This window comes from Monopterus albus, unplaced genomic scaffold (assembly GCF_001952655.1).
Source record: "Monopterus albus unplaced genomic scaffold, M_albus_1.0 scaffold174.1, whole genome shotgun sequence".
In the NCBI taxonomy this organism is placed as follows: Eukaryota; Metazoa; Chordata; class Actinopteri; order Synbranchiformes; family Synbranchidae; genus Monopterus; species Monopterus albus.
In genome coordinates this window covers 1,053,976-1,062,174 of record NW_018128054.1, presented here as the reverse complement: position 1 = coordinate 1,062,174, position 8,199 = coordinate 1,053,976, and the positions used below count along the sequence as shown (strand labels likewise).

Sequence of the window (8,199 nt, the reverse complement as noted above, 5' to 3'; positions counted from 1 at the left end):
GGGCTTGAGAGAGCTGTAAAATGTGACCACAGCATATGCAGCACCAACACCTGTGCATTGTGTCATTTCACTGATCTGAGTACATCAATGTGAAAGTGAAAATGTGGTTTGTACTGAATTTCAGATGTCCTTGAAAATTGGACGACTTGCCTGCACTCACTGTGTAAAATCACATCTATTAAATGATTTTATGATACTAATCTACAGTCTTTGAGAGAACAAAATGTCACACATATAACGAACTATCAGTGAATTTGTTAATCAGTCAAATACAAATGAGGCTTTGAGATAACGCCAACTCCTTAACACGACACAGGCCTACTCAATCTCAAAAAAGTATTTCTTCTAAATGAAAAGATCTAATACAACATAAGATAACTGACTGCCCTCACACCTTGAATATACTAATCTATCCTTGAAGTAAAAACAACTTTTTAACTATGTCAAGAAATATTCTTCAATTTGCAGCCAGTCAGTCTTCCTTCATACACACAACCCACATGGAGGAACATACACATATCCTCAAAACACACAACATCCAGCTTCTATGATGCACAATGCCTCTCTCTCTCTCTCAGTTGGTAATTTGTTGAGATGTCATCAACCAAAACATCAACCTGAGTTTTCCAGGAAGACAGAGGCCTGCAGCCCAACACACAACATCCTCACCATCAATGTTAGTCTAAAGAAGTCCACACTGTTTGCCAGCACAGGCATACACAGAAAATCTGATGTGAATATCAACTGGCTGAACTGTGGAAACCTTTACCCATAAGAACCTGTTGCTATGCTTCTAAACTGAATTTAATCAGTGCAACTCAGTGATCTGTGAGGAAGCGTCGAAGCAGACAGCAACTTGCTCTGTGCACACTGGTGAGTCACATCTGTTGATGAGTTTGATTAATCGTGACCTCATGCTGCATTTTCAATCCAGATCACCTCTACTAAGCCTGCATTATCAGCTACACTGACTGGCACGGGCAGGACGCACGCTGAAACCACACACAGAGCACTGATCAGAGCCAAGCTCTTACACTCGTTGCTCAAAAACATCCAAACATGGCCACAAATAACGTTGCCTTACCTTAAGACTAGGGCTCTTTACTTTCTTCCTCTATGACATGGCGACGTTCAGTTCCATGGCACTGGAAAGACGGGATGTCCAGGATGACAACATTCCCCTTTAGACCGTGCCAATCTGGAAAGGAGCGCAAATAACTATGCGCGTACACAGGTGAATTCATTAGTATCCGTTTCAGCCCCGGGGCGTTTTGAAACTTGCTTCAACGTTTTTATGCCTCGACTTGATCATCGTGGTGCTTTAGTGAGGCTTTCTTCATTTGCTTGTCTACAAATGTCAGTTCATTTCTGTACTGTGGCCCGTTTTCATCAGCAGCGGTTTGGTTGTTAACGTCACATCCACAGTTTGGGCTTTTTTAAAGTCTGTTTCCACAACTCCTACAGCTAATCCGCATCTATCAGTCCTAAACCAATATTACAGGCCTACTCCACCTATGCACAGCAGGGCGCCATGGCAGTAAAGGTGCAGCCCAAAATGCGCGTCCTCCTTCTTGTTCATTGGCTCTATTGACAGGATACAGACCAACCTGAAGGTGCATGCCGCCACCTACTGTGTGCACCATTGTTATTCTACTGCGATTCTTGTGCTCGACCTGTCTCTTTTAAAATGATTTATGCCCCTTTATACCAGTGCTTGTTTGTCCCCTATCTCCAGCTGACCCTTAATGCTCAGTTCCCTCCCCATACCAAAGCTGTCCCCCTGTTCCTTAGAGTTTAACTTTCACTATCAAATCTCCTACAAACTAAAAAAAAAAAAAAAGTGTTCTGCTATAAAATTTGCTTCTCATTCATGTGTCAGGCAACATATTTGCTCCTGGTAGTGGACTGACATGCCTGCTTTACTTTGCCCCAGTACTTCAGACTGAATGAAGAACAATAAGGTTGTGCACATGAACAGTAACAGCTAAAAATCTGGAAGTGTACAGTATATTCCTTTATCAGATTGTATGTTGTGGCTGCCAGTGTGAGTGGGAGCCCTACGACGAGTGCACTGACGAAAATCAGAACAGCTTCCTTATAATGTAGAAATGTTCGTCTTAAACATTGAGACATATGGGTGGACATGCACATCAGGCACCCAAGCTGCACCCATCACAGTAGGTACATCTGTGCACACACAGCAGTGACAAGTAGAGTGAAATTATATAGTATAGTCAAAAATAACAGTGACAAACACAAAGACACACCAGTCCTCTGTAGCTCTCTGTATAATGTGGTTAAAAAAACTGTAAATAGTACAAATGTAAATTTGTACTCAGCAAACCTTTCTGACAGTTTTACTACAGCAACATGATGATACTTTGTGGCAAGATATTGACCTTTTACTTGGAATGTGAGAACTGTGATCATAGACTTGCAGATTGTTTGACATGACGTGGCATTTACAGCCTCTTGTGAGCAAGAATTACATAATTTAGAAAGTTAGAGAACTCTGTTACTGTTGTCAGTTGAGTTAGAAAAGCTTGCTGTGTACAAGATAGGCAGTGCAATGCATGACGGGCTGTGATATGTGCTATGTTTCAACATTAAATATTAGACAAAAAAAAAAGAATCCCCAAAGTTATTCAGCCCTGTTCTTAGCAAACCCAAACCTCAAACTAAAGCTGCTGGCAGCCCAGCAAGTGAGGCCCACTGGCTGCCCTGACGAATGGCACAACAGTTTCCGTTCTTTTGGCTAGCTGCTGCTGGGCCAGACGGCTTTACATTTGATCCAGACAACATCTGGCAACCTCACACATCCAGAGGGGTCTATTTCAATCTCCTCTGTCCCTTGGGTGTGGACACTGCCAGGTCCATAGCTCCCCCTCTCCTCCCCATCCTGAAGCCCAACTATGACCTGCTGCAGCTGGACTTTGGTGCGCTCAGTCCCCCGTGGCCAACTTCTAATCAAAAATAGCCACAGTTGGCAGACAGCACCCGCAGTTATGTTATTATGAGACAGCAGCAGACCTTTGGAGATCCTGTTGAGCAGTCAGTTATTTGGGGTGGGTCCCAGAACTCTGCTAAGAATGTTAAGTAGGAACGACTGTTTCCACAGATGTAAATGTTCACTGCACTGATAATACCTCCAACTCCTTGTGGATGACAATGATTCTGAAGCAATGTTGATGCTATTTTACATGATACCTTCCTTATATCCTTCTCAAAGACTATATATGTATAATCTGTGCATCAGACTCTACTATTATACAAAGTACACCAGTTTTTCCCAGTCATACCAAACATACTGTATATTAAAAGCCCCTTTTCTCCAGCATATTTTAATTCCTTCAGTATTTACAAACAACTGATATCAGAGAAATGTTATTATGATGTATGGTCTCGGCTCATCAGAAAAGCAAAGCAGACAATTATTTTGGTGTGATTTCATGTCTTACCCAAACCATTAATCATTTAGTTTGACTGCCAGCTGAGTAATTAACATTCTTCAGACAGACCTCAGCTACAGATACATCGCTAGTCTCCACCCAGCAGATCTGCAGCCACAGTGTCTTAGATGAAGTTCTAAACCAGCCAGTGCTTCACTCTGTATACATTTTATAAAATATTAGATTTATCATCCATGTTTCTGTCATGAGTTGAGAAGACTTTTAGAAGGTGTTGGTCTTTTTCTGATCGACATGAGCTTATGCAGTACTCTATGCACACATCTGGATTTGAACCATGCAACAAGTAGTGGATAACATCATTTCATTATATCACAATACTCTTGATCTTGACTCATTTCTTCCTCCCTTTTAAATCTTTCAGTATCAATCAGTTCTGAGCAGGTATGCATATAAATAAAATATGGCATTCTAAAACTATTTTGGCCCAATGATTTTTTTTTTCTGGAAAGAATGTTTGGATTAGACTAATGCATACTGTTCATAACATTAGATATTATTTTTGAATGTACAGTAAAAAGGGTCTCTTATAGCCTTTTGTGGCTTCACTGCTCATCATCGAGCTTAGATTTACAGTATATAGGCTACATACTGTACAGAAAAACACAGTATCTGATGATAGTACACGAGGCAATAAAGTACATGACACACCAGAAACACATAAACAACTGAAACAGGACATTACATCACCTTCTTCCTGTCTCGCTTGAACACTCAACAGAAGCTACTCTTACCTTAGAGGTTAATTCATTTTCATTTGCTTAATTTAAAGTTGGGGTTTGTGTTTGTTATAACGAAGCTGAAAACAAAGCCAGCAGTTTCTCCTGAGGCTGTGCTCAGCGTTCCTCATATACCCCTCCCAACACTGGCTAGTTATTAAAATAAAAAAGCAATAAAACTCTCTCAGGGGTTAATAATATTCATCATTGTTGTGCTAAGGGGCCTGTCTGTGTGCTGAGTGTATTTAATATTAGTCAGCAATTGAAGTATGGAGAAAAGGGTCACCGGAAGACTAGCTGTATTCTGAGCAGTTTAATCATTACAAGTGAGAACTATTTAGTAGATTATTGAAATTTCTACAGTATAACATACACACAAACATGGACTCCTAGTCTCCTAGACCGGGCACTGATGAGGAACCATGTGGTGCTTGTGGGCGACCATTCCCTATGGCAGCATGTGGATTACATAATGGCAACCTGTGAGCCATCTTGTTTGTTTTCATTTACAGAGAAGTCATTAAGAGCTGTGCGTTAGGCCAGAGACTGTGAATCGGACCTTATTGCTCTTCCACATGATGCAGCGCTTAGAGCCTTGAGAGCAATGTAACATATTGTTCAAAACAAAGAGCGAGCACTTTAGAATGTAAAGAACGACTCTGTCTAACAGGACTGCAGACCTTGAGGCATATTCATAAGAGTTTACCTGATAATACTGTAGGTATAAGAGCAAATCACCACAAGGGCATGCAAGCTCTGTTTCAATGCCAAGTGGCTGGGAGAACAAGTAAATGTACTAGTGGTCCATTTCACACCAAGTCTGAAGACACCGTCATGTGTCACATCATCCAATATCAAGGCTTAAGTCCTGTCAGTGCTCAGGAGAAGTCAACATGTCTCCAGCAACCTTTCCTTCCCATGTTCCTACCCAAGGTGAGCACTTCAAGAGACTGATAACTTTCCCAAGACAGACAGAGATTAAGTTCTTTACAATTTGAACTGGATGATTCTCTTGACTGCCTCTGCTCAATGCCATACTCCACATCAAAGGAGTTGGCAGGCTTTTGAACACAGTCAATCAGTCCTTTTTCTGTATTTTTTGGAAGGCAGCCGTTCTACATTCAGCATTACTGGTGCATATAAGGCCAATAATGACGTCCATGTGGAGAAATAATGATCTAATTTCACTTGGATATGTCAATTAGCACTGCAATTGAAGGGAGCAAAGATTAGCTTTTCAGAGTAGCTACTACAGAGTACATGCACACTCAAAACTCAGTATTTAAAAAAACTACTAAATCTACTGCAAACCAATACTGAATCCAGCTACCTTGTAGCAGCATCTCTGGCATTTAATTTTAGCAAATGGACGTTTACAAAAAGTAAATATATAATATCTAAAGCAACCAAGGTGAAAGCAGGCTGCAAAACTGATTCCACAGCAGTCGGGATACTGTGCCAAACAACAAGAAAAACAAGAAAACAAATACAAGCTCAGCCATAAGTAATTAATTTACAACTAATACCAACAAAATACATAAGTAGACAGTTTTAGAGCAGAGATTAGCTGCTAGCAGATGCCAAGACGCTGCCTACAAGCATAACAGCAGCAGACCAAAAAAAGCAGCCAGCCACATATTGCCAAGCACGCGAACACAGACTGAACCAGCTCACTGTATTCTTCTGGCTTGAAGTGGTGTTGGAGGCTGGCAGCTGATATGACGAACGAAGGAGTAGCTGATTAATGGCAACAGCAGCTGGGAGTGTGTCATAAACGTGATTATTCCCCTGCAAAGTCATCATGAGGTTGCATTACTGTTGGCAGGCAAGGCTGCTTTTGAAATGCTACATGAGCAACAGTAAAGATAAGTGGTGTGGTACCACAGAGTTAGCGATGGAGCCCCATGGCAGCGCACAACAGTGAGCAAGAAAAACAGTTTAAAAGAACAGACTTAACGCAAAGGGTGCGATGGATGTGCAGCATCGTTACAGTGAATAGAGTATGTTGTTTCTTAATGCATCTTCCTTTAATGCCAAGATTCCTAGTTTGTCCTCCCTTTGTGTCTGCACTCGCCTATTGATACGACTTGCAAGGGACTTCCATATAGAATGGAGACTTTTATAGCTTTAATACTATTTTAAAACAGTTGATTAACATGGGCTTTGTTTCTATTTGTAATTTACTTATGAGCACTACAGCAACATTTTTATTCTCTTCATCTTTTTTTCAAAGTTCATAGGAACAACAATACTTAGATGGTCAGATATTCACCTTTACTAAATATAACCCATACACTAAGAGACAAACTTCAAGAATTGTGTTTTCATAATCTATTATTTAATGCTTTGTCTTTTCTTGCTTTTTTATTCATAATGTTCATCACTGCAACTAAGGTTTAGCGCCTGAAGAGCCACTTCATTACAAACTGCTACGACAGGGCTTTGGTTCAGTTTCGAGGACTTTGAACGAGAGAACATCTGACACTTTTTAAATTTATTTCTGTGCATGTGTCAGTGCATTTGTCAAAGTGAGTTTAGATGTGTGTGTTTCCATCATGATTTTGTTTGATGTTTTCTTCTTTTGCTGTGTCTGTGCATGTGCGTGCATACACATCATTAGGAAACGTGACTGAGGTGTGCGACAGCCTGTATTGCAAAATCTGACTCACAGATTTCACATTTATTCTTGCTTCTCTGCCTTTTGTGTCTCGCTTGCTTTCACATACATGGGTTCATGTGCACTGTGTGTGGCCTTGTGTAAAATGGATGTGTGTTGTCCTTGCTTGTGTGGGAGTCAGCTGGGCCATGGCAGCTCAGTTGGGTTCTGATTCACTGGAGCGTTGGCCATAAGCAGGTAACCAGCAGCAGGTGGCAAGGATGGAGGGATGAGACATGGAGGCTCGGTGAGTACACAGGAAGAGATGCTCAGCATTATTGGACACTGTGACTAGCTGAGTGATCAAACAGCCATGGGACTGTGTCATGCTGGGTGAGCATGGCTCCGCATGTTCCTCACTGTAATGTATCCACTGCACTCACATCACGCTCAGCAGGTGGATCTCCAGAGCACTGAAATACAAGATGGTGAGCAAGAGTATGTACACAGGGTGATTTATGGTGTTTATTCATGCTCCTTAAGGTTATTAATTTGCCCAAAAAGCATTACTATGAGTAAGAGCTGGTGATGAGAGCTGCTAGGGCCTGTTAGAGCCTACATCTATATGAATTGAATCATAATTTCACTGTAAATTTGTACTTCCATAAACCTTTATATACTATCTCTATATAATATATACAGTCGGGTGGCACATTAGTGATGCCCATCTACAAGTTTGAATGAACCCAATGACAGGAATTGACACAACAGTCCTGTGATAAATGAAACAGTGTTCAAAAGTGTAGTTGATTTTGTTGCAGTGTATAGTGAACTTTCTAATACTTTTGCTCACGTTGCAAAGCAGTCCAATAAAATAGCACCACATACATCCTCAAAACAAAAGTGGATAGATAGTAGTAACTGAGTCATCAAACCCCAAACATTCTAAACGAGGTAGCTGTTACTGTACAGCATACAACAGTGTTTGTATTTTTCTGGACACTCGGTGTAAATGAACGTCTCTGTTTGTGTGGACAGAATTCTGACTGGTTTGTGTAAAGTGCTAAGCAAAGCGACTTAGTTCTGATCTATATTCATTTAGATGGGAAACTCATCTTAGGATAAGAGTTCAATCCCTGCCGTTTTCTTAACCCTCGCTGAAGGCGCTTAAAAAAGTAAAGTTACTTCACCCCAGCGTTCACCAGTTGCAACATGAAAGGGAAATAACTTTATCCCATCAACTTTGAAGTTAAAGTTGTCATCTCTGCTCAGTCTTCTGTACTCCCACTTCACCTCTGCAAGCTCCATGCTCAGTGAGGAGGGGAGGACCAGGGAGGAGATAAGGTTGCCATGGTGATCTTCTGTCTCCCCCCCCCCCCTTTTTCCCCGGGGCCCCTCCAATTTGGAAAACTCATTT

The 8,199-nt window shown here is 41.2% G+C and overlaps 1 long non-coding RNA gene across 1 annotated transcript in view; it reads right to left on the bottom strand.

Annotated features, from left to right (window-relative positions):
- LOC109969537 (uncharacterized) overlaps window positions 1-1,612 on the bottom strand; it is a 133,725-nt gene extending 132,113 nt beyond the window's left edge. Inside the window, exon 1 of the long non-coding RNA XR_002276276.1 lies at window positions 1,085-1,612. This is a non-coding gene — a long non-coding RNA (uncharacterized LOC109969537). The remainder of the gene's footprint in view (window positions 1-1,084) is intronic.
- Between the last annotated feature and the right edge of the window lie 6,587 nt (window positions 1,613-8,199).